Below are 25,570 nucleotides of genomic sequence, written 5' to 3' on the forward strand. Positions count from 1 at the left end.
GTATAGCATAAGCCATAGAAGTTCCCCAAAATAATTGCCAGAGTGTACCTTTGCGAAAAACCTTGATTTTAAAAATAGAGAATCCACTATGATCCTTGGTAAATTGTTCCAATGGTGAATTACCCTCAGGGTTTCCAGTCTCAATTTGTCTTGCTTCAACTTCCACCCATTGGATTTTGCTGTACCTTTTTCAGCTAGATTGAAGAGCTGCTTCTCAAATATTCATTCCTCTTATAGGTAGTTCAACGAATCAAGTCACTTCCTAACCTTCTTTTTGTTAAACTCAAAGAGCTCAGTCTGATTAGCTTATCAATGAGGCATGCCTTCTAAATCCTTTAATCATTCTTCTGCCTCTTCTCTTCACCCTCTACAATTTATCAACATCAGGCTTAAGTAGTGGACACCAGACCTGGACACAGTACTCCAGCCACAAGTGCACACTGGTGCCAAACAGAGATTAAAAATAACTTCTCTGCTCCTAATCAGGACTCCCAGATATATGCATCCAATAATCCTGTTTTGACCACATTGCCACTTATGTTCAACTGATTATCCACCATGACCTCAGGGTTGTTGCTTTGGAGGGTTGCTGCTTTCCAGGATTTTCCTCTGTTCTGTAAGTATGGACTATATACTTTGTTCCTAGTTGTATATATTTATTATTTAGCCACTTACAAAATGCATATTGTTTGCTTTTAAGTTTAGCAACTTTTCTGGATCCCTGTAACCGGGACTCCGCTAGCCCAGTTTTAATACTAGCACTTTAATTCTGAAGTGCTGTGCCCTGTTCAGTTTTAAATAATTCACATACCGTAATTATTAGTTCTCTTGGAAGTTTATTCTGTTTTGGAAGCTGCCAGTAGAATTAAGAGAGGATAGCAATTTCTACTGATAAATGAAAGCTAATAAACTTTTTTCCCCTCATTTTGTTTCTACAATGGGATTTCTTTCTTGGGTTTTAAATCATAGGTGCCCACTCTCAAATTTGCATGCCTAAAACTAGACTCTAAACTTCACAGTAAGATACTTTCAGAAGTTGTAAAGCACCCATAAATTTCAGTTGGTTGGGCCACCTCCTATTAGCATGAGCAAAGCATAGATTTAGGTCTTTATCTTCTTAGGAATTAAAATTTAAATTCTAGCCTTAGCTTCCTAAACGCCATTGTTAATTTGTTTTTCTTGTTTAGTCTAGTCTAGTTTTTTCTGTGCTCAATTTTATTACATACCTGCTCAGATCACTCGAAACAGTTGCTCACCATCCCTCCACTTCCTCTAGTGCTCTTTAAGCCAGGTCTTACAGTAGAAATGATTGTCAGTATACTGATGTTGGGAAGAAGTAAGACTTTTTCTAATCTTTTTTACACTAATAAAAGCTGTAATATAGATGCAGTTATAGCAGTAAAAAATGTGTTGGTTTTATGACCTATTTTGTTAGGGAAATGTCAAACTGTACTAGTAAAAGTATTTTTTGTGTGTGCAGGTATAAGCAGCTTCTACACCATATTATTCTGGTGATTACAGCTGTACCAGCCAGCCTTTTTTAGTATAGACTATGCATTTTTATAGTCTTGATGTTGATACTAGATCTTGAAAAGTCAATTCACGCACTCACATACAAAAGGAGTGAGGAGAACGCTTTTCTCTCTTCTAGCTCTTATGGTTGAAGTGAAAACTCCCCTTACGTAAAAAGTGTAATCCTCTACAAGTGTGGGTGGATAGGTGGCTATATGACTATATCGCTTAGGAACGTTAGTCAGGCCCCAGAATCCCATAGTGCTAGCACTCTACAAACAAAGGAAAAAGATGTTCCCTAGTCCAAAGAGCTTACATAACAAAGAGACAAGAGGTGGAGACAGATAAATGGGAGCAGTTTTTAGCTTTCATCAAAAAAAGGCTAGTGTGGACAGAGCTATCGATCAATGGATCTCATCTTCTTTGACACCATTGGTGAGCAACTAAGCCAATCCTCAATCAGCAAATCTGATTACAGATGTCAGACAAAAATCTGCCATCCGTGAGTGTTTTTACATTCTTTTTGTATCATGTGCTGTTCTTGTAATGTCTGGCCATGTTGACTCTTGAAGAGTTTGAGAGCCTGTACAATAGTTTGCCACCAGAACAATCTGTCCTGAGTTATGATTTCCAGGTCACCAACAGATATGTCACATGACTTCACATTCGCCTTTAAGATATCTTTAATGCTTCTACTGACCACCAGTAGAGTGCTTTCTGTGAACAAGAATGCTGCTGTCTGAAGCTGATGTCTGGTTTAAACTTTGAGCCCAGTGATCAAGGATTTTAGCCCTGTCTGTAGTCAGAGTGTTGCCATCAGCAGAGCACACTGGTGTAGAGCCAACAATGCATTGCCCATAGACTGCCTTCGGCCCATCGTAGAATGCTTTAAAACATGTCTGTGGCTGCTTCTTGCTGTTTGACTGCTTTACGTTTCCACCAATCCTCTTTCATTTGCAATAATTTGCTTGTGCCATAATCTGCTTATCAGTTTATACATGCTGATTTCCTGGAGGCATTCTCTGTATCATTGTTCCAGGCCAGGTGTGTCACATGCATCTTATCAAGAAGAGCTTAGGCTTCTTTGTCCATGTCATCAAACCAGTACTTGTGTTTGTGTTTTTGGAAGTCTGGTATTTCAACAGCAGCTTTGTAGGCTGTTTCCGTGATGTTAATCTAGTCCTCCTCAATAGTGGATGGTTGCTCAGGCTCCTTCATTGTTGATGACTAAGGAAACATCAAGACTAAGTTGAGGAAATGCTTGTGTCTCAGGCATTTCAAGTTTTCCTTCATCCAGCTTTTTCCTGCATTCAGCAGAATGATGACATTTTGGCAGACAAAAGGTCAAGGGGATGACACCGTGTACCATGTAATGATCAAACCAGGAGCCAGTGCCACGCAGTGCATTTTCATCAAAAAGGCTAGTGGTGATTGGATGTCTAACATAGTGAAAGCCTGTAAAAATGAGGCAGGATTACAGGCTAAATTCACTTTCTAGACTATTTAAGGAGTTGACATTAGTGATTATCTTTGAAAAATTATGGAAGATGGATTCCAGAGGACTCTAAGAAGGCAGATACAGCGCCCTTCTATATATATATAAAAAAAGGAAAATAAAGACAATATGAGAATTACAGACTTGTCAACTTAACTTCAATACCTGAAAAGATTATGGAGCAAATAATTAAATTGCAAACACTGGTAAGTAGCAGTTAGCATGGATTTGTAAAGAATAACTTAATAGCTTTCTTTTATAAGGTCATGAGCCCTGTGGATGGGGGGAGGTGATAGATGTGATATATCTTGACTTTAGTAAGATTTCTGATATTGTCTGCATTACCTTCTCATAAACAAACTTGGGAAATGCAAACTAGGTGGTGCTACTATAAAGTGGGCAAATAACTGGTTGGAAAATCATTTCCAGAGAATAAGTTATCAGTGGATCACAGTCATGCTGGGCTGGACGGGCATATCAAGTGGGGTCCCACCAGGATAATTTCTGGGTCTGGTTCTGTTCAGTACCTTCATCAATGATTTAGATAATGGTATAAAAAGTAAATGTATAAAGTTTTGTTGATAATGCCAAGCTGGGAGAAGTTGCAAGTGCTTTGGTGGATAGGATTAAAATTCCAAGTGATCTGGACAAACTGGAGAAGTGGTCCGAAATAAACAGGTTGAAAAATTTGGACAAATACCAAGTATTACACTTAGGAAGGAATGATCAATTGTACACAAAATGGGAAATGACTAAATAAGTAGTACTGCAGAAAGTGATCTGAAGGGAGAAAGGTCACTGGACTACAAGTTACATATGAGCCAAAAATATAACCAAAAAAATCAAACATTATTCTGGGATGTATTAGCAGGAGTGTTTGTAAGCAAGACATGAAAACTTAAAAAACAATAATGGTCCTGTAGCACCTTAGAGACTAACAAAAATATATAAATAGCATGATGAGCTTTCATAGGCACAACCCACTTCTTCAGATGACAAATATGGAGCAAGGGCAACAGATTTTGAAATGTAAAGCAGAAAATGGGGGGGGGGGGGGAAGGGAAGGAGAAAGGGAAAAAGAAAAAAACCTGTCAATTTAAGTGTCCATGCTCACTGAGGCTAATAGAGTGGGCTGTAAGAGCCTGATACTTAGCCTTTGATGCCATTTGACCATTGAATATAATGGCCTATCCAATTCATGTCTTTGTTTAAGCCATGACATTCATGCCTTAATACCAGAGAATAGGGCAAGAAGCAATGGGCTTAAATTGGAGCAAGGGAGGTTCGAGTTGGGCATTAGGAAAAAAATTCTAACCGTCAGGGTGGCTAAGCACTGGAATAAATTGCCTAGGGAGGTTGTGGAGTTTCCATTGTTGGATATTTTTAAAAGCAGGTTAAACAGTCACCTGTCAGAGAGATTCTAGATAATATTTAGTCCAACCTTGAGAGTCCTCCCCAGTCCTACAATTCTATTGTCCTATAGAAGGAATTTGTGAGACAATATAGGTCAGTAGGATAGTCAGTGGCCTAACTACTGAGTTTATTGTAGGCATCATAGCAAAGGAGAATTTGTAAGGAGGGCTTTGAAGAACAAGTATGAGGTGGCTTTGTGGATGTTTACCAGAGTACTGTTTTATCAGTTCTCACTGCTGCTATTGAGAATCCTGTAGGGAGTAGTGAAACTCACATAAAACAGAATGAAATTGACCTCATTCTTGGGAAAGCTCTGAGCAGCAGTAGCAGAATCAAGCACTGGGACTGTTAATTAGGAGAAAGGAATCAACCATGGAGGCTCATATAGTGCATGTTTTGGGAGACAAGGAAACTCGAAAGTGGGGGAGGGAAACATCCTCACTGATATCTCTCATGAATTTAAAGTAACACAAGTTTTTCTCCAGGAGTAGTGACTCATGCAAAAATTTCCTGCCTATACTCCTCTCTCTCCATTGTGTGAAAATAAATCCTCAGGTACACTGAGCTCAAAGCCAGAAGATAGTGTTCCAAATGCAATTCTTTAGCTGACTCATGGTAGTATTTAGTGTCTTTAACAAATCCCATTGTAAACCAATTGTTCACACTAAAACTTCTGGCACTATCTATTGCTGATAACACAGGGGAGAACAGTTTCCAAGTTCATTGCCCGCAGATAACCAAAACATGGGTGCAATTTACTTTTGTCAGTGCTACCTGCAACCCTTGGAACATATTCTCCTAAAATTATAGGAGGTGGTAAAGTGCCAAACATAGGGAAAGAAATGAGTGTGTGTGGGGGGGGGGGGGGGAAGCGAGTTGAGAAGAGGGAGAAAAACTGGTATCAGTAAAGGAGTATGTGTCTGGGGAATACAGGGTATGGAATATTAGGTGGCTAAGCTTTTTCATTTTTGTGGCTTTGTCAAATATTTTTTTAAACAAGTGGAATTGCATACTTTCATTTTTCTTACTGCTCTGTAAATTTTCATATCTGGGGAGATGTGTTCCTTAGTGACTAAAAAATGTGACTCTGCTTGTCGTGATCTTGATTGAATCCCACAAAGTAATCATTAACCAAGTACTTGACAGTAGTAGTCATTCCATGGTTTACTCATTAGCCAGGTGTTGAAGAGCCAAACTTGGCACTGTTTTCTCTCCCTCGGAATGCTCTCTGAGGCTCTGAAAATCTGATAACAGGACTGTGTAGCACTTTAAAGACTAACAAGATGGTTTAATAGGTGATGAGCTTTTGTGGGCCAGACCCAAAGCTCATCACCTATTAAACCATCTTGTTAGTCTTTAAAGTGCTACACAGTCCTGTTTTTTGTTTCAGCTACACCAGACGGCTACATTTCTACCACTATTCTGAAAATCTGATTGCATTTATGCCAATGGAAATGAAGCACATGCTAGAACAGTGAGGGAAAAGTGTCATTCACAATTTGTAATCGATAAAATATATTAATTTGATAAAAGATTATATTACTTTTCAGAATGTAACAAAACACTCCCAGATGATTTTTGCTTTTCACCAGTAGAGTCTTCAAGGGAAATCTTGAAATGAGGCACAGTTGTGGAACAAGATTCTATACTCTACTGCTACTTCAGGAAACCTTTGTGGCGTGCACAAGGGAAGCTTAAATATCAATTAGCATTTTCTTGCATTTGGTACAGCAAAATAGCATAGAGTGAAAACTTACAAACTAGTGAATAAAATAATTGCATATCTTATATGGAAGGTTAGGTAAGTTATATCATTTTCCATAGACTAAATGAGACTGGGAAACTACATGGTATAAAATATTGCTTTCTAGAAAATAAGTGGCAGGTGACTTCTTGGAGGTTGTTTTTTTGAAAATGCAGCCTGGACTGACGAGGTGGATTTGACTGATTTGGGTCTTGATCTCTTTAAATCATAACTGATGTGCATAATTTCATTTGAAACCAGATGTATTTAGACCCTTTTTACTATATATTTTCCTTACAACCTGTAGTTATGAAATGCTCTACAAAGTTAAATATATTTACATAGGAATTATTTTTTAAATGCATAACTATCAAGAAAGAAATTAAATCCTGGTTAAGATATATGATATAACTTGCTGGACTTACCTGGTGCTGCTCGGGAAACCGGAGGAACAAAATTTAGAACATTTAGGAAAGGAGGGGACCCTGAGCCAGGGGACCCCCAGACCCTGGAGGCTGATGGCTTCTGGCCCACACCTGGCCCTGTGAGAGCAGCAGGACTCTCCTCCCCCCAGGACCAAGCAGCCAGCCCCCAGGAGAACAGTACACAGTCATGCGGCCAGTAGCAAGGGGACTTCTCTTTGCAAGGTTGGCTGAGGCATCCACCTGCCCTGCCTTGGCAAGCAAAAGGTCAGAGCTCACATCTAACCCTTATGGCTGGAACCAGATATAGAAGAGCCCCACTCACAGTATGAACAGTAGCTGGCTGGCTTCACAGCAGTGTAATGCATCCAGGATTTAACCCGGCCCCTCCACCCTGCGCTGCAGCAAGCACACGGATTCCTTCTGCTCAGATAAGCCCAGCAAGCTGAGCAGAAAGGCTGGTCGGCTTTGGTTTTGGTTTCCGGGGAGGGGAGGAGATGGGGGGGGGGTTGCAGGTGGGGAGCGACCCCAGATGGAGGGGAGGTTATACGCGGGAGGGACGCCCCAGCTTGCGCCTGGGACTGCAGGTGCTGCGGGGGAAGGGCAGGTGCCCGAGCTGTTGTGCGCATGGGGGTGTGGTCACTGCATGCTGGCGGGGGGAGGGAGAGAGGGTCAGTTATGTAACCTCGCGGGTGGGAGGGGGCGAGTCCCAGGAGGCTACATGCAGGAGGGGAGCCCCAGCTCGCACCCGGGGCCACAGGGCGAGACCCTGATTGGGTCCAAAAGTACCTTAAAACCTTCTCCTGGATGAAAGGTTATCCCATGCAAAGTTTGGTTGCGGTAGCTCTTATAGTGTCCAAGTATTGGTGCACAAACTTACAAACATTCTCCTTTATATATTAGGATATGTCTACACTACAAAGTTAATTCAAACTAACAGACGTTAGTTCGAATTAACTTTGATAGGCGCTACACAGGCAAACCACTAGTTTGAACTTAATTCGAACTAGCGGAGCACTTAATTCGAACTAGGTAAACCTCATTCTACGAGGACTAACGCCTAGTTCGAATTAAGTAGTTCTAATTAAGGGCTGTGTAGCCACTTAATTCTAACTAGTGGGAGGCTAGCCCTCCCCAGCTTTCCCTGGTGGCCACTCTGGGCACCACCAGGGAAACTCATCTGCTCCCCTCCCGGCCCCGGAGCCCTTAAAGGGGCACGGTCTGGCTACGGTGCCTGTGCCAGGTGCAAGCCTGCCAGCACCCAGCTAGCAGACCCTGCAACTGGCACGGCACGAACAAGCCACCCACTGCCACCCAGCCCTCCGCCTGAGGTGGGCTGCCACCAGGTCTAGTGCGGAGATCATGGACCTCATCCACGACCTCCGCACTAGGCACAGGAAAGTGGCCGTCTAGGGCAGGATAGCTGCCAGCCTGGCCACCCAGAAGCAGGTTTGCATGAAAATCAGGGTGGTCCAGTGAGACCCCCGACCCTGAGCCCTGAGCTTAGAATGGCCGTACTGGGTCAGACCAAAGGTCCATCTAGCCCAGTAGCCTGTCTGTCGACAGCGGCCAACACTAGGGACCCTGGAGGGGATGGACCGAAACAATGACCAAGCCATTTGTCTCGTGCCATCCATCTCCAGCCTTCCACAAACAGAGGCCAGGGACAGCATTTCTACCCCCTGGCTAATACCACTCCATGGACCCAACCTCCATGACTTTATCTCACTTCTCTTTAAACTCTGTTCTAGTTCTAGCCTTCACAGCCTCCTGCAGCAAGGAGTTCCACAGGTTGACTATTTGCTTTGTGAAGAAGAACTTTCTGTTATTAGTTTGAAGCCTGCTACCCATTCATTCCACTATTTGATCTGAGGAAGTGGATCTGGCCCATGAAAGCTCATCATCTAATAAACCATCTTGTTAGTCTTTAAAGTGCTACATAGTCCTGCATTTTATTTCATTTGGTGTCCTCTAGTCCTTCTATTATGGGAACTAATGAAGAACTTTTCTTTATGCACCCTCTCCACATCATTCATGCTTTTATAGACCTCTATCCTGTCCCCCCTCAGTCTCCTCTTTTCTAAGCTGAGAAGTCCCAGTCTCTTTAGCCTCTCTTCATATGGGACCTGTTCCAAACCCCTGATCATTTTAGTTGCCCTCCCCTCTCCCACCCTCTCTCTTTCCCTCTCCCACCTCCTTTTCCCAGTCTCCCCGAGTTTTGTTCAATAAAGAGAGTTTCTATTTTTGAACACACATGTCCTTTATTTTGTACATCAGGAAGGGGGGCAAGGGAGGTATAAGTTGAAGGAGGTGAGGGAGGAATGGGGTACGAGCCCCCGATGGGGAGGACTGGGGTAGCTCTGCGGGCTCCTCGGGGTGGAAGCTCTCCTGCAGCCCCTCAATTGACCCCCCGCCCCGGATGGCAGCCTGCAGCAAGTGCAGCCGGGCTGATGGCCAAGTCCTGTGATATGCCGAGTGTGGGCATTCAGGGCACTCCAAGCCAGGACTGCTTTGCTGTCCCTCATCAAGTTAGACAAGCGAGCGGGGAACCCCTGAGAACTGTCTGTCCGTGTTTGGGGTTGGGTCCCTTTAAGCACAGCCCTCGGCTAGCCTGAGACAGCAGCTCCACGCTCTAAGTCCTAATCTGATGTCTTGCCGGCACACAAAAAATTGCTACACAAAAAATTGATATTCTCTCAGGAACTGGCAATCTTAAACAATTGTTTATATTTTGAGGTTTTTTTAAGTTTTAAAACAAAATTTAGAAACAGTCATTTTAAACTGATTTAGAAAATTTTAAAAATATTTTAGGGTTTTTTTTCTCCCATTTTTCATTTGACCACATACTTCATTCCAGAAAATTGTTTCAGAATAGTAGTGACTTCAGTATTTAGCTGGTACATACATCTAGGCTGTGTCTAGACTGCATCCCTTTTCTGTAAAAGGGATGCAAATTAGACACATCTCAATTGCAAATGAGGCAGGGATTTAAATCCCCCCCGCTTCATTTGCATAAACTTGGCTGCCGCTTTTTTCCGGCTCGGAGCCAGTCTAGACGGGGATCTTTCAGAAAATAAAGCCTTTTCCGAAAGATCCCTTATTCCTTTTTTTAAGAGGAATTGCGATGTGTCTAATTTGCATCCCTTTTACGGAAAAGGGATGCAGTCTAGACACAGCCCTACTGTTTCCTGTTCAGTGCATATTCTTCTCTAAAGGATATTAAAGAAATAGTATAGCACTAACCCTCCCTGGCACAATTCATTATGTGTGTCCAAACAGTTGTAAAACCCTACCTTTCTGATATTATTGCTTTTTTACCATTTTGCATTAGTACAAGGCAATGAAGAATCACTGCCCTCCAAATTCCATCACTACACATAAAATAATTGAAATGTCACGTAAGTCCAACTGAGACAAATTTGTTTAGTAAAACTTTTCCTTTTTTGTGTTTTACTGTGTCTTTCTTAATTAGCTCAAAGAACTATCTGAAAATATTTTGGATCACCATAGCAGAGATAATTTAATCAAGGAATGCCAAGAAATCATGATGAAGTCTGTGATGGTATGTACTGAGCCCTTTGAGACCTCCTGCTAGTAGTGTTGCTGTCCTACCACATTCTGCCCCAGAGAAGGAGCAGTGAAGGTACTCCAGACCTGCCAAGAATAGTTACTTCCCCACATCCAATCAAAGTGCAGCAGGCTCAAAGGGCCTATGCTAGTCAGTACGTGGCTGAGACCAGAGGAGCAAGGATGCTTCTTGCTGGCTACTGGAGTTCAGTGGTGGTATTGGCATTTGGTGAAGAAGAAGTCACAAGGTCTAGATGGCATTCACCCAAGAGTTCTGAAAGAACTCAAATGTGAAATTGCAGAACTCTTAACTATGGTTTGTAACCTATCCTTTAAATCAGCTTCTGTACCCAATGACTGGAAGATAGCTAATGTAACGGCAATATTTAAAAAGGGCTCAAGAGGCGATCCTGGCAATTGCAGACCGGTAAGTCTAATATCAGTACCGGGCAAATTAGTCGAAACAATAGTAAAGAATAAAATTGTCAGACACATAGAAGAAGCAGACTGTGAAGAACTTCAAAAAGATCTCACCAAACTAAGTGACTGGGCAACAAAATGGCAAATGAAATTTAATGTGGATAAATGTAAAGTAATGCACATTGGAAAAAATAACCCCAACTATACATATAACATGATGGGGGCTAATTTAGCTACAACTAATCAGGAAAGAGATCTTGGAGTCATCGTGGATAGTTCTCTGAAGACATCCACGCAGTGTGCAGTGGCAGTCAAAAAAGCAAACAGGATGTTAGGAATCATTAAAGGGATAGAGAATAAGACAGAGAATATCTTATTGCCCTTATATAAATCCATGGAATGCCCACATCTTGAATACTGCGTACAGATGTGGTCTCCTCATCTCAAAAAAGATATATTGGCATTAGAAAATGTTCAGAGAAGGGTAACTAAAATGATTAGGGGTTTGGAATGGGTCCCCTATGAGGAGAGATTAAAGAGATGGGGACTTTTCAGCTTGGAAAAGAGGAGACTAAGGGGGGATATGATAGAGGTTTATAAAATCATGAGTGGTGTGGAGAAAGTGAATAAGGAAACATTATTTACTTGTTCCCATAATACAAAAACTACGGGCCACCAAATGAAACTAATGGGCAGCAGGTTTAAAACAAATAAAAGGAAGTTCTTCTTCACACAGCACATAGGCTGTGGAACTCCTTGCCTGAGGAGGCTGCGAAGGCTAGGACTTTAACAGGGTTTAAAAGAGAACTAGATACATTCATGGAGGTTAAGTCCATTAATGGCTCTTAGCCAGTATGGGTAAGGAGTGGTGTCCGTAGCTGTTGTTTGTCAGAGGGTGGAGATGGATGGCAGGAGAGAGATCGCTTGATCAGTACCTCTTCAGTTCACTCCCTCTGGGACACCTGGCATTGGCCACTGTTGGCAGATAGGACGCTGGGCTGGATGGACCTTTGGTCCGACCCAGTATGGCCATTCTTATGTTCTCTAGCTCAAAGGTTCTTTGAGGACTTGCTCCAATAGTTGAGCATCGCTCCCTTCCACTTACTGGTTTTGTGCTGCTTCACTCTTAGTAAGAGCAGGAATAGCCCTTTAATTTTCATATCTTCCTTTTCTTTCCTCACAGTAAGTTTTTGAAATGTGTTTGTTCCATTAGCATTTGGCCATCTGTTTCTGTGATGACACTTCATCAGGGAATCTATTTAAGCTATTTTGGAAAAGAATAAGTATGTGCTTAAATTCAGCTGTAGGCTGCCACAATATCTTGTAGCTATAGTACAAACCATCCTGCATACATGAATATTCTTCTCATCTTTATTCACCATCAGGAAGAACAGAGAGAAATCCACTTCATAATTTCATAGAGTTTAAGGCCAGAAGGAACCATTACATAAGCTTTTTACAAACTTCAGCAAACCAAGGACAACTATTTTGATTTAAAAAAAGAGACCTTCTACCTTGCCCCCCATTTCCTCCATTCCCTTCCTTTTGTTGCTCACTCTGTACCACCCTCCCTCACTTTCTCTGGGCTGGGGGAGTGGATTGAGGGTGTGAGGACACCAGCTGGGGGAGCGGGCTGCGGGATAGGGCTAGGCCTGTGGGGGTTAGGGTGCATGAGGAGGTTCCAGGCTGGGGCAAAGAGTTGGGGTATTGAGATGTGAGCTCTGGTAGGCGGTCCGAGTGTAGGAGGGGACTCTGTGATGGTGCAGGAGGAGGTGTGGGGTCCCAGTGACACTTCCTGTCACTTCCAGAAGCAGCCACAAGGTCCTTGTGGCCTCTATGTGCATAGGTGGCTATGGAGGTTCTGTGTGCTGCCTTTGTGCCCGTTGGGTACAGCTTGTGAAGCTGTAGATCCTAATCTCTGTAAGGAACCATGCACATAGCCTCTCAGATCACCTCCACCTCTAGAGGCTGCCTCGGGGATCTGTTGGCTGCCTCTAGTAGTCACAGGGGAATAAAGGCAGATAGGGAGCCTGCTTAGCCATGGACTTTAGGCGGGCACTGAGAGAAAGGGGAAGAATTGATCAGCAGGACCCATGGATTCTCCCCTATGCAGGGTTCCCTCAGTTTTAGAAAAACTGTGGGCTGCAGTCATCTCCCAGGTGGTACGAGGCTTGAGGTCAGCCCCCTCCCCATGAGGCGGGGAGCCTGCACTGCATAGGGGGGCTAAGCTCCCTCCCTTCCTTGTTGGGGGAATGGCAGCAAGGCTTTCCCCACTGTTGCATTTGGCTGGTGCTACGCTGGACAGCAGTCTTGGCAGTGCCCAGCAGTGAAGCAGAAGTCCGTCAGCCATGCCGCTGCTGGGAGCCCTCTAGTGCTGCCACAGCCCAGCATCCAGCCCCACCCACAAGGAGCCGGCTCCGCGAGACGGAAGATCAGCATCTGCCTCCCAATGCTGCGCTGTAGCATCTGCCCGGAGGCCCCGCAGCCTCCAGGTACGGCCCGGGGGAGGCACCACTGCACTGGCCACTGGAGAAGCCCTGGAAGTGGCAGGGCTGGAGCCATTGCACTGCGGGGCTGGGGAAGCATCCAGAGGACACCGGAGGCCTTTCCCCTGTGGGACCTGCTCATCCTTCCTTCTGCTCAGTGGTGCAGGCAGCTGCATTTCCAAGGTGCGGAAGGCTGCTCTGTAGGGTAGCCACATAGAGCAGGGCTCCTCCAGACATCAAGGGAGGAGACTGTTTGTCTCCCCAGGAAGTTGGGGGGGGGGGGGGCTGTAGCTAGAAGGAGCTAGGTCACTCACCAAAAAGCTGGTGTATACTGAGAAACGCTTCTGTGTTGCATTGTGTCCAGTGTACCTCACCCCATAACTTGCTCTGTGCTGACAAGGTACCATTTGGGTTACCATAAACACAAAGCAGGTTTCTGTGTTATGTGAAAAGGTAATCAATACATACTTATTCACTTTCTCCACACCATTCATGATTTTATAGGCCTCTACCATATCCTCCTTTTAGGGAACATCTACACAGCAGGGCTTAACTCGAAATAAGCTACACAAATTGAGCTACATCAATTGCGTAGCTTATTTTGAAATAATTGGGAGCATCTACACAGCACTTATTTTGAAACAGAGCACTCTTCCTCCAACTTACCTTACTCCTTGTACAATGAGGTTTACTGGAGTTGGAGTAAGAAATCCTCCAGCTTGACAGTATTTCAACATTATTTTGAAATAATTGCCTGCTGCATACACACGGACTACGTTATTTCAAAATAATGCTAGTTATTTTGAAATAATGTTTCAGTATAGACGTATTCTTAGTTACCTCTTTCCCAAGCTGAAAACTCAGTCTTCTGAATCTCTCCATATGGAATCTGTTTCATACTCTTAATCACTTTTCTTGCTCTCTGTTTGAGATGGTGTGCAGTTTTGGTCACATTGCATTGCAGGTGTGGTTATACCATATATATAACCTTATACCACATATATAACCTTTATCTATCCCTTTCCCAATGGTTCCTAATATTGTTAGCTTTTTTGACTTCCGCAGCACAGAGAGCAGATTTTTTTAAGAGACCTAGCCACAACAGCTTAGAACTTTCTTGAGTTATCACAGCTAATTGAGGCCCCATCCCCCTTCATTTTGTTTGTACAGTTGGGGTTGTTTTCCAATATGCATTACTTAAAATTTAATAACATTAAATTTCATATCTCATTTTGTTGACCACACATCCAGTTTTGTGAGGTCCCTGTGTCTCTTGGCAGTCATCTTTGGCATTCATTATCACGAGGAATATTATATTGTTTGAAGAATTTGCCACCAAGTTTGAAGACTTTTTCCAAATTACAAATACATGTACATATTTAAAAAAATCAGGATCAATAGACTCAAACATTTTTTGCCTCTTGTCTTGTCACCTTGATTTACTTTGAAACTGGACATGCCCCCTTCCTTATATACTGTGTTGTCAACTCTTGTGATTTTGTTTTTAGGACAAGTTCTGTGATATTTCCTGCTCTTAATTAAAATTTAAACTGATGGAGGCACGTGAAGACAATGGATATCAGTTTTCATTTCAAAAGTGTAGAGAAAAGCCTGAAAACTTGAAGCAATATTATTTCCACTTGGGTTGATAATTGCAACTTTCTTCCTTTAATGGGTTTATGTTGCAGTTTTTCAGGGTCCAGCAAGCCCAGAATGGCTCTGCAAGTCCTCTCCACCATCTAGCTCTGGATCTGCATTGCTCCTAGGATCACAGTGTCCTTTACAGGACACTGCTCTCTGGCAGTGCCCAATATTCCAGTCTCTCGCCCTCTTTTGGAGTATCAACAATCCTCAGTCTCGCTCTCTGTCACCGGGGCCAACTGCAGCCCCAGTCTAGCCCCTCACCTCGGGTGCAAGCCATAGTCTATAAAGGATACTCTTCTGTGTGGCGAGGTGCAGAGTAAGAGCGAAGGGGGTCCCAGGTCCGCCCATTTTTCTGGGTCCTAATCCATGACCCTCAGGGGGCAGCCTTGTTTTCTCATTTTTCTCTCCCCTCTACTTCCTTTTTCTCCCTGGGCCACTTCCCTGTGACTCCTTGTACCTTCTTGGCCTTGGTACTAAGGCTCCATTCTGGGAAGTATCATGCTGGAGCAGGGTTTCCCAGCCTATGGGTCAGGACCCAAATATAGGTTGCCATTACATTTCAAAAGGGTCGTCAGGTGTCTCCCCAGGTGGCTCTTAAGGAGCCATTCACACATTTTTTGAATTACCCTGGGTCACCAAGTCTTCCTGAATTGTCAAAATGGGTCTCCATCTGGAAAAGGTTGGGAACCGCAGTGCTGGAGCATCCCTCTCTAGCTCCATTTAGCCTACCCTGCACTGCTCTGTCCATGGTGCTTCTCCTTCTCTGGGAGCCAGTCCTGCACCCTCACTGGTGACAACTCGCTTGCTTTCTGCTGTGCTGAGCATCTTCTTACAAAAGGGCTTGCTCCAGCAAGCCACCCTCTCATTGGCTCCCTAGAAACCTCTCTCTGATTGGCTGGGTCTCTGTGTAGGCTCCCTCCAGCATGCTTTAACCACTTTTGGACAGAGTGGGCCAGCCACTCCCCTACAGCCTTGAATGTTGTACAATGCTGAGTTTAGTAACTCTTATAATCACTTTGTCATGAATACAATGCTGATTCTTTGAGACTAATAAACACTGGCCAGACTCCCGTTCTGGTGGGCAGGCTGTCTTCCAGGTAAACTAAGCAGTTTTGCTGGCTACTGTTACTACATGAATCATAGAATCATAGAACTGGAAGAGACCTCAGAAGGTCATCAAGCCCAGCCCCCTGCTCTAGGCAGGACCAATTCCAACTAAATCAACCCGGCCAGGGCTTTGTCAAGCCGAGACTTAAACACTTCTAGGGATGGAGACTCCACTACTTGCCTAGGTAACCCATTCCAGTGCTTCACCACCCTGCTAGTGAAATAGTTTTTCCTAATCAACCTGGACATCTCCCACCACAACTTGAGACCATTGCTCCTTGTTCTACCATCTGTCACTACTGAGAACAGCCTCTCTCCATGCTCAGGGTTTAGCTGATCGCCATATTTGGGGTCGGGAAGGAATTTTCCTCCAGGATAGATTGGCAGAGGCCCTGGAGGTTTTTCGCCTTCCTCTGTAGCATGGGGTACAGATCACAGCTAGAGGATTCTCTGCATCTTGGGGTCTTCAAAGTATTTGAAGGCTTCAATATCTGAGATATAGATGAGAGGATTATTCTAGGAGGGGTAGGTGAGATTTTGTGGCCTGCACTGTGCAGGGGGTCAGACTAGATGATCATAATGGTCCCTTCTGACCTTAAAGTCTATGAGTCTATGAGTAATTGGTAACTGTAGTTAGTGCCTCATTTCTAAGGATAATTAGTAATTAATTTTTGTCTGAATAAGCAATGTACTTGTGGTGGTAACTTATCTATCTGAATTCTGTAATGTCTACATGTAGTCATTGGAGAGTTGGCATAGTACTATATCTCAGGCACCATACTTTTAAAAAATAAGCTAAATTGTAACTCAGAAAATAAGATATGTCTATGCCCTTCATATATGTTGGTGCTTCTTCTTCTATTAATCTTTTTTATTACATGGAAAGTGAAAGTGTGATGGTTGCCATAGTGGGACCTGAACCAGAGATCTCCAGAGCTGTTTTCAGTGTGGGTTAAAGAGCCAGGATCTCTCATGGGGCTCATACACAACCATACACTGTATAGATTGGGCATAGTGAGAGAGATATAACATACACTGGCCAGAAGGCTTTGCAAAAACTTGGTGAGTCAGGCTATTTTGCTTCACTCTATGGTACTACATGTTGAGAAATCCTAATTCTGTTCATCCAAGAGAAAAGCACTGGATTTGCTTTACAAATATTTGACATCTCACTGTTTTCTCACAGGAGATTTCATCTCAATTGAGAAGCAGAGATTCAGAATCCTTGTGCTCATTAATTTGACCTTGTTTTGTCAGTAACAAGTAAGAACACTTTTTGTAAAATTGTGTAGTCCATTTACATAATTCTTTCAGAAAAAGACTACACTCTTCCTGTTTTTCAGGTTCATGTTTTGGATGAAAGTTATATTCAGGAATATAACTAATGTAAATACTTTTCAACAGGACTACTGTAAATTAAAATATGAACATTTCAGGTAGCTTAGACTAATTGATGTCTAATTAATCTTTTCTGTGTAATGCACCTTGCCCACTAGTTCATAAATTTGACAATCTTGAGATATTGGCACTTCGTATCTGCCTCTTTGTGCATGAATATGTTGATGCTAGAGACCTTTTTTATTTCTAAATACACATTATTCTGATTCCTGTGTCACAGGAGCTACCATAACATGCTCTGCAATAAAAAAAAGATGTTGAATACTTGTACACTTCTATAAGAGGCAATTCAGCTGATGTGGTGCTTCCTACAATTAACTGTCATCATAAATAAGAAAAAGAAGAAATGGTGAGTGCAGCAGTGCAGCGACATGGAAAGTTTTCTGGCTGTGGCTGAACACACAGGTTTTATCATATTGACTTGTCCAACAGCTAGCCAGCAAAGGGAAGGGGGGGGGGGGGGAAATGTTGTCTTGCAGGAAAAAAATGAAGCACTTAAAAGAGGAAGCTTCCTTTTGTTACAGCTACTGAAGGAAAAAAAAACACATGTATATTATGTAAGTTTTATAAATTGGAGTCTAAAGTGGGCTTTAAGTGACATATTATTCCATGTAACCTTCTTCATTAGTAAATTCCAATTGCTGAAGTGGGTGCTGCAACTAGTTGAATTGTTAGAAGCCCCTGAATGATGGAAAGCCTTCATAGCAGATGTGAACGAACCCCATTGCTTGATGTAAAGCTGTTAAGTCTGAATATTGATGGAGGTGTTGAAGCAATTGCTGTTTCATTATGTCGGACCATAGCCATACATGGTTATTTTACACACAAAATGACAAGCCCTTGCCCTGAGGAATTTGTAATTTTAACTTACTAAATAATACAGTATTTGCATTACAGAGGTTTAGAGGCTCATTATGCAGGTGCTGCACAAACATAGTCCTTGCTCCAACGAGTTTTTAAAAAGTGAGTATGAACTCCCTTGGGGTTTGTCTACATTAGAGTTTTTGTGCAGGGGGCCTGATTTAATTCCCATTAACTAATGGTTTTCTACATACTAGTCTAAAGAATCCATTAAACTTTGTTCCAGGTTTAAGTCCTAAGGAAAATCACAAATGCTTGTTTTGGAATAAACTTTGATGAACAGTCAAGACAAGCATTTAAAATCATATACTTAACACCAGTTAATGGGCAAGTAATTAAAACAGCACTTATAAATTGTGGTCTAGACATAATTTTAAGCTTAGTGGATTGAATTCACTGTAACATGCCTCTTCATACTTATACGTGTTGGGTGCAAGTCCCTAGTTTAAAGGTATTGTAGTTATATGTCAGTGTGTCTTTTGAATGATTAACCGGTAAGCCTCACTCTTATTGCATGATGCTTTCTGGTTACGCTTAACCAGCAGCCTGGCTGGGCAAAAGTAGCCCCCCGCTTCAGCCCAGTTGGGCCTGCCATGCCATGCCACGGGTGTAGTGGGTGCTCAACTCCCTGCCCGATGTGCGATGCAGTGAACCCAACCCAGTCGGGGCAGCCTACTGCACCAGTTAGGGTGATGCTTACCAGTTTACCATTCACATCCCTATTCAAAAGGCATGCTGACATACAGCTGCCTCCCACCTGCCCCTGTTTAACCCATTAAACATAATGTTTAACCAACTGATTAAATGGAATTTTACATCTCTAGTTTCAAAAGAGCTGTAAGAGGATTGAGGCTAGTCTAGCATCCTTTAAACTATTCCAGATAGATTTTTGCCTGCATATAAGACAACCATAAAATAAGTTTGCTAGAATACAAAACTACAATAAATGTATCCTTGCAGAAAAGGAAAGCTCCTGCCTTGTGTAGTGTTTATATATTTTAGACTAAATGTTAAGAGTGGTAAAGAAGTCAGTCTTCAGTGTTTTTCACATTTTGCAGTGACTCATGCTATATGGAGGCATGAACACACTATCTTTTATTAAAAATATACTTTTAAATAACTCGATTTAACATTTAGGAGACTCCGTCATGTAACTTAGTAATAGATACAACAAGTTTATAAATAGTGGCAACAGTACACTCATAAGATTGAGACAAGAGTGAGAACTTGGGGTAAGAAAATGAGGTGCTCATACTGCACATCCATACCATAGCTCTGGAATTATCTGAAAAGCAAAAAAACAAAAAAACACCCCTCTTTTCCTGACTGGTAGTCAAATATTACACTCTGCTGTTTGCACTCCAGCTTTATTCTTTTGAAGTGTATTTGATGATTCATGGTACCTTTATTCTGAGTTGCTAAATATAACAAAATATAATAATTCCTGTATTTATCTACCTCTGCAAAACCTTAGGTAGATTTAGAATTTTTATTCTCTTTCTTGGTGGCAGTAGCCCAAGAATTTAATTCTTGATGTTAGTATTTATTTGTAATGCACTTGTATCTGTGAGCCCTAGTCACAGACCATGAGTTCACTGTGCTAAATGCAGTGCAAACTCAGAACAAAAACATAGCCACTGTCTCAAAGAACTTATACTCAGATTTTAAGGCATAAGACAACAGGGTTGGTACAGACTGGGGAGGATGGGCTTTCTGCTGCTCTTTTCCCATTTATAACAAACCACATACTGCACAGGTAGCAGACACACAACTGCTATACAAATAGCACACTGAAAAAGTTAAAACTTAGAACCCTGTTCGCTTGTTTCAAAATTCACAGCTCACTTGAACTGAAGTGGAATTCTGTTAACTCCTTTATCTTCTTGTGGGGCAGCCACTAGTGAGGAAAATTACTCTTGGAGTAAAGAGCACAACTAGATGATATGCCTTAGGCTCTATGGGGGAGAGAATGAGGTGAACAATGCCAAACTTAACATAACTCCTACCTTGTTCCCTCTGCTACATTGCAGTATGTGATTCAGGAAAGTGTTTAATGTCCTCTCCCCTAATTTTTTGATGGGCAATATTCTCCTCCACATTTTTAAAAAAGCTTCTGTTTTTTCCCTCCTCCTTTCTTTTTCCCTCTGACCGTTTAACATAAGTAGTTAACACACATTTCAAGGTGTGGTACTGAGGATATGTCTACTTTCGAAATGCTGTAACAGCTCAGCTGTGCTAATGTGGTGCTTCAGTGAAGACACTATGCACGCCAACTGGAAGGCTTCTCTCATCACTTTGGTAATCCTCATACAATGAGGTTTACAGTTATTTCGAGAGAAGGGTTTTCTCTCGAAATAACGCTGCTACATGGGGCATTTTATTTTGCAATAATGCAATTTCAAAATGGCGTCTGGACACGATTATGCTAATTAAGTGTGGGATATTTAAATCCTGCACTTCATTAGCAATTTCGGTACAAGATAGGGAGCAAGTGTAGACATACCCTCAGAGAAGTATTGCAGCACTGTTTATACCAGTAGTTAGGTTGGTATAGCTACATCTCTCAGCACAGCTTACATGCGTGGAGCCCTGTGTCTCTGACTGGATGGGTCAGCTTAGAGGGATCACAGCTCTCAGGAGTGTGGATTTTTCTGAGAGATGTAGCTATGCTGATGTAAGTTTCTAGTGCGGATTTGTCATAAGTAGGAGTTACTAAGGAGAGTTGGACTTACCTGGAGAGTGAGGAAAGGGTTAAGCAACTGGAGATTCACCTGGGGGTGGGGGATTGAGCAGTAAACTAATGAAATGCAGATAAGAATTTCAAACTGAAAGAGAGGGGTTTTTCTTCCTCTCTACTCTGTTTGAGATCAGAGCAGTTTTTTCCAGGTATGGAGGGAGACAGGCTTTCCCAGGAATGGACTTCTTGAAATGTGTAAGTAGGGAAGTGTTTAGTCTGTCAGGTTTTATTGTTTTCCTTGTTTGAGGGTTTGGAAATCATGTCTGAGCTGGTTAATTGTTTTTCTCTTTGTAACTAAAGATTATAACCCAGGGATTTCCCCTGAGTATATTTAACTCCATGGCTTTTTAACACCCAGTCATTTACTATGCTTGCAACAGTAGTTTTGTTTTGATGATAAAAGTGTTTTCCTTTTTTGTTGTGATTAATTGGTATTGGTTGGTTGTTGTGTCCTTAAGTTTACATGCCCAGTTACCTGGACAGAGTCCACTGTTCTCTGTGGATTCCCTCTGTTTGTTTTCCCAACTCCAAGCAAAATGGAAGTTGGGGCAGAGGAGAGAGCTTTGCCTTAGGGAGGGGATTCCCAAGTGATCTCTTCCCTGGAAAAGGGGTTTATTTTATATTTTCTTTTATTTACTTGGGTAGTGGATCAAACAAGTTTGTCTCTGGGAATCACAGAGACAGGTTTTACAGAGTCTACTCTATTAGCTGGCTCCCCATCTCTGCACTCAGAATGTCAGGTTGGAGAATTGAGCCTTGACAGGACTGCATATGTTTTGCCAGACCCGAAGAACTCAGTGTAGCTCAAAAGTTTGTTTCTCTCACCAAGAGAGGACATTACCCCAGTTACCTTTTCTCTGAAGCTACTTTTAAACTACAGCCTATGATGCCATAACTTAACCTCTGGGACTTATACGTTACTCAAACATGTAGCACCTCCTCTCCACCTGGTTACCTTCTTTAATGCCAATCTGCTTACAGGTTTTGATGGACAGGTCTGGGTTCTTTTGTATCCTGCCACCCACTCAACTTTATTTTTTCCGATGGATTTATTTGGCAGGGCCTCCACCTCCTCACGCCTTCCTGGCAGGGTCACCAGGGCAGCTTGGGAGGAAAATTCTAACCCAGGGTAATCCCCATGTACTTGCCAGATAGTTGGAGACTCCCAGAAAATAACACAAACACATACACTATAGTAAACACAATTATATTAAACAGGGGACAAATATAACATAACAGGGTAAAACACTATTTTTAGGGTCACTTGTGCCCAGCAAGTGTAAGATTAGTGTCCCGTTGATACTTTATTGGGGCTCTTGATGACTTATGATCACAAATTTCTTCTCTGCAGTGGTTTAGCAGTGGAACGGACTGGGTCCAGTACAGCCCAAAGGACTCCCAAGTGGGAGAAGGTGGTAAATCCCTTCATAGGTTTAATATACAGCAGGTTATAAAATCCTCAAATTCCCTGACTTACTAACTAAAAGATGGTGCACTCACACACTTCATGAATGAGCCTCAGGTTCAGAGATGACTCAGTCACTGCAGAGATGCTGGTCTCTTCTGGCAGGGATCCACTTCAGGCAGGAATCAGGCTGTTACGGTCTCAGAATTTCCCCTCACCACAAAGGGGTGCAAGGCTCAAGGTGCAGGCCACACAACTGCACCAAAATTCAAGCTATAATCTTCTACCCCAGCATTCAGACACACACAGCAGGCACCAGCTCCGAACCAGCAGACCGAGCAGAGCTGACCATGCGGTGACTGGTCTCACCCAGGGAGCCAGAGAGCCAACTCAGCCTGGCTGGGGAAGACTCCCAGCAAACTCCACAAACTGGGAATCAGCAGTGGAGAAATAAAACCCAGCTGAGAGATCCTGCCTTCATGTCCCTAGAGGCTAGTTCTCAAGGGGAAACCCTGCATGCAGGCCTGGGGCTTACTAGCTCCCACACAGCCAGCCTTCCCCTTGCCCTAGCTGGCTCCCGACCCCTCCAACAATGGCTCCTCCTTCCCCTCCTGAACTCCCTGGGAGGGGCATCTCACTCCCTATGGATTGCCGGGCTCACTCTGTCCCTGGTAGGGAGGGGGAGCCAAGGCAAACTCAGTGTTCCTTTCCCTCAGCTGCCAGCAGACAGAGCCCCGGGAATCTAAGTAATCTCCTTGGGGGTTACAAACATAAGCACTTGTAGCTTCTGGCACTTATGGAGGTGGTTTTATTATGCTAATAGGAAAGCTCTTTCCCATCAGCATAGACTGTTTTTCTTCCTCCTCTCAATGTAAAGGAAATTATCAATATTATTTTGGGTTAACTGATGGAAGACTTACTGACTTGGTTAATTTGTTGAAGTGGTAATAACAATGAAACTGCCTTGACTATAATTTAAAAAAAAATGACAGTCCCACTCTGAAAGATCTGAATAGAAATTGAGTTAAAACAAATCTGCGTGTTCAAATGAAGTACTAACTAAAGGATAATATTAAGTTAAATATTGCTCACCTCTAAGTAGGAAATCTAACCACACCAGATGCAGTAGCCTAGTTAAGATCCCAGTATCTGATCCAAGGCCCATTTCTGTCTGAAAATGAAGATAGTATGTAAATATTGTACTGTTGAATGTTTCCTATGTGGTACATTGAAGACAAGAAGTAGCCTTTACAAGAAATCGGAGGTTTAACCACACCAATAAATCAAGACAATGCTGACAGAGTAATTGTGATGTCTCTTTCCTCAAGCTTGCTGAAATAAAAGACCATAAGAAAAACTGCTGCCACTGCTCTTGGAGAAGCTGAAGTATATCTAGTATAGTTGCCAGTATTGAGCAATTCTGTTCATAAATTCAGAAAGAATTAACTAATCTTGAATGACAAAGAAGCAGACTGCTTTGTTAGGTATATAGTGCCAATGAAAATACTTATAAAAGAAGCAACATTTTATTTGTAGTTGAAATTATGGTATAATCCCATTCTGTTGAATAAACCATTGTCCAATGCCTACACTGATAGGGACAGCTTAATTTTTCCGAGTAGGGAAACTCTTATTGTTACTCTTATTTCCATAAGGAATCCTATCCTGGGCACATGAGCCTTCAGTGCTGATTTGAGTATCAAAATATGTGGAAATGACTGTTTTACTTTAACTACACAACTCTGAAATTCGGATGTCTAATACTTTCTGAGGTCATGCTTAAGTTTCTAGTTAATTTTTTATTCATGAATTGAAGAAATAGCACTGTATTTCACTTCATAAATCTCTTGCATATACTTATGGTAGAAAGTTGGTGTTTGATAGTTTAATAATAGAAGATTAGGGTTGAAAGAGAGGTCAGGTGGTAGTCCAGTAAAACGCCCTGGCCATTATTAATTTACATGTTTTGTTTATAAACAAATGGCTTTTCCTATGTTCATTAATATTGTACCTTTTTATTTGAACAGAGAGAGATGTATAAATAAAATTTTCGAATCAAGTTGCAAACATTTTAAAATAAAAGTTTGCTTCAGCACCAGGGGAGCCGATAGACTTCCTTGGCCTTTGCGCTTCCAGCAGAGGTGGGGTCTTAGGCAGAAAGGGAGTGAGGTCAGGGGCCTTCAAGAGTTCATCTACCCCAACACTTGGGCAGGACCATCTCTGACAGATGCTTGTCCAGCCAGTTGTTGAACCCCAAGTGACTCATTCTACAACCTTCCTTGATACACTTAGAAATCTTAAAACTCCCCTGCTACAGATTAAGACCATTACTACTACTTCTTTCTTGTTCTACTTCTTTCATTGGGCTTGGAAAACAGTTGATCAGTGTCCTCTTTATAATGGCTCTTACCTTATTTGAAAGCTTCAGAGGGGTAGCCGAGTTATTTGAAGACAGTTACCAAGTCATCCCTCATCTCCTTTTCATGAGACTAAACACGTCCAGGATTTGTTTTCCTCACAAATAAGGTTTTTCTGAGGTTCTGTCATTATTGCTACTCCTTGGGATTTTCTCCAGTATACCCACATCTTTCTCAAATGTGGTGCCTCAAACTGGTAGTCACCAGTGCCAAGTCCAGTGGCACATTATCTCTCTTGTCTTACATATAACAGTCTAATTCATTCACCTCAGAGTGACTCGTTAACTTTGTAATCTGCTATGACCTCCTGTGACGGACTGTTGGGCAGTAGTAGCTGAGCCAGCATTCTGGTCACTGTGAATCTAATTACCTCATTAAGAAGAGTTTGCCTAACTGATGGGGCTAAGAAAGGAACTAAGAGACTAATTAACCCATTAGGTAGATACGAAAGCAACAAGGGAGAGAGGAAAGGATATCTTTTCTCTTCTTGCCTCAGGAGCTGAGGGCTGGTTAGGTCTTTAGGCTAAGTCTACATAGGGAGATAGAAACAAAACTTTATTTAAAAAGTGCATTTGGTGTTTTACCAGCAAAAGAGCACTGAGCTGCCTGTGAATTTGAAAAGAGTCAGGAGTGAGCTGGCTCTGCCACACTCCCAGATAATTTTCAGTACAATTACCACCTCGTTGATTAAACTTGAAAAACAACAAATAGTCTAGCAGCACCTTACAGACTAACAAACCAAAACATGTAGATGGTATCATGAGTTTTCATCAGTACAATCCACTTCTTAAGTTATCCTCCATTTTGTAGTTTGTGTATTTGATTTTTTTCCCATCCTAAGTGTAGTACTATGTAGTCTTTACTGACTTTCATTTTGTTGATTTCAGACCAACTCTCCAATTGGTCAGTTATTGTGAAGTCTAATCCTATCCTCCAAAGTGT

The 25,570-nt window shown here is 42.3% G+C and overlaps 1 protein-coding gene and 1 long non-coding RNA gene across 11 annotated transcripts in view; one reads left to right on the forward strand and one right to left on the reverse strand.

Moving 5' to 3' along the window:
* LOC142826565 (uncharacterized) overlaps positions 1–6,703 on the reverse strand; it is a 60,599-nt gene extending 53,896 nt beyond the window's left edge. The window contains exon 1 of the long non-coding RNA XR_012900776.2: positions 6,590–6,703. This is a non-coding gene — a long non-coding RNA (uncharacterized LOC142826565). The remainder of the gene's footprint in view (positions 1–6,589) is intronic.
* DLG2 (discs large MAGUK scaffold protein 2) overlaps positions 1–25,570 on the forward strand; it is a 1,584,089-nt gene that overhangs the window by 664,149 nt on the left and 894,370 nt on the right. The gene's annotated exons all lie outside the window — the stretch shown is intronic.

The sequence above is a fragment of the Pelodiscus sinensis genome, chromosome 1 (genome assembly GCF_052426305.1).
Source record: "Pelodiscus sinensis isolate ZL-2025 chromosome 1, ASM5242630v1, whole genome shotgun sequence".
NCBI lineage: Eukaryota > Metazoa > Chordata > Testudines > Trionychidae > Pelodiscus > Pelodiscus sinensis.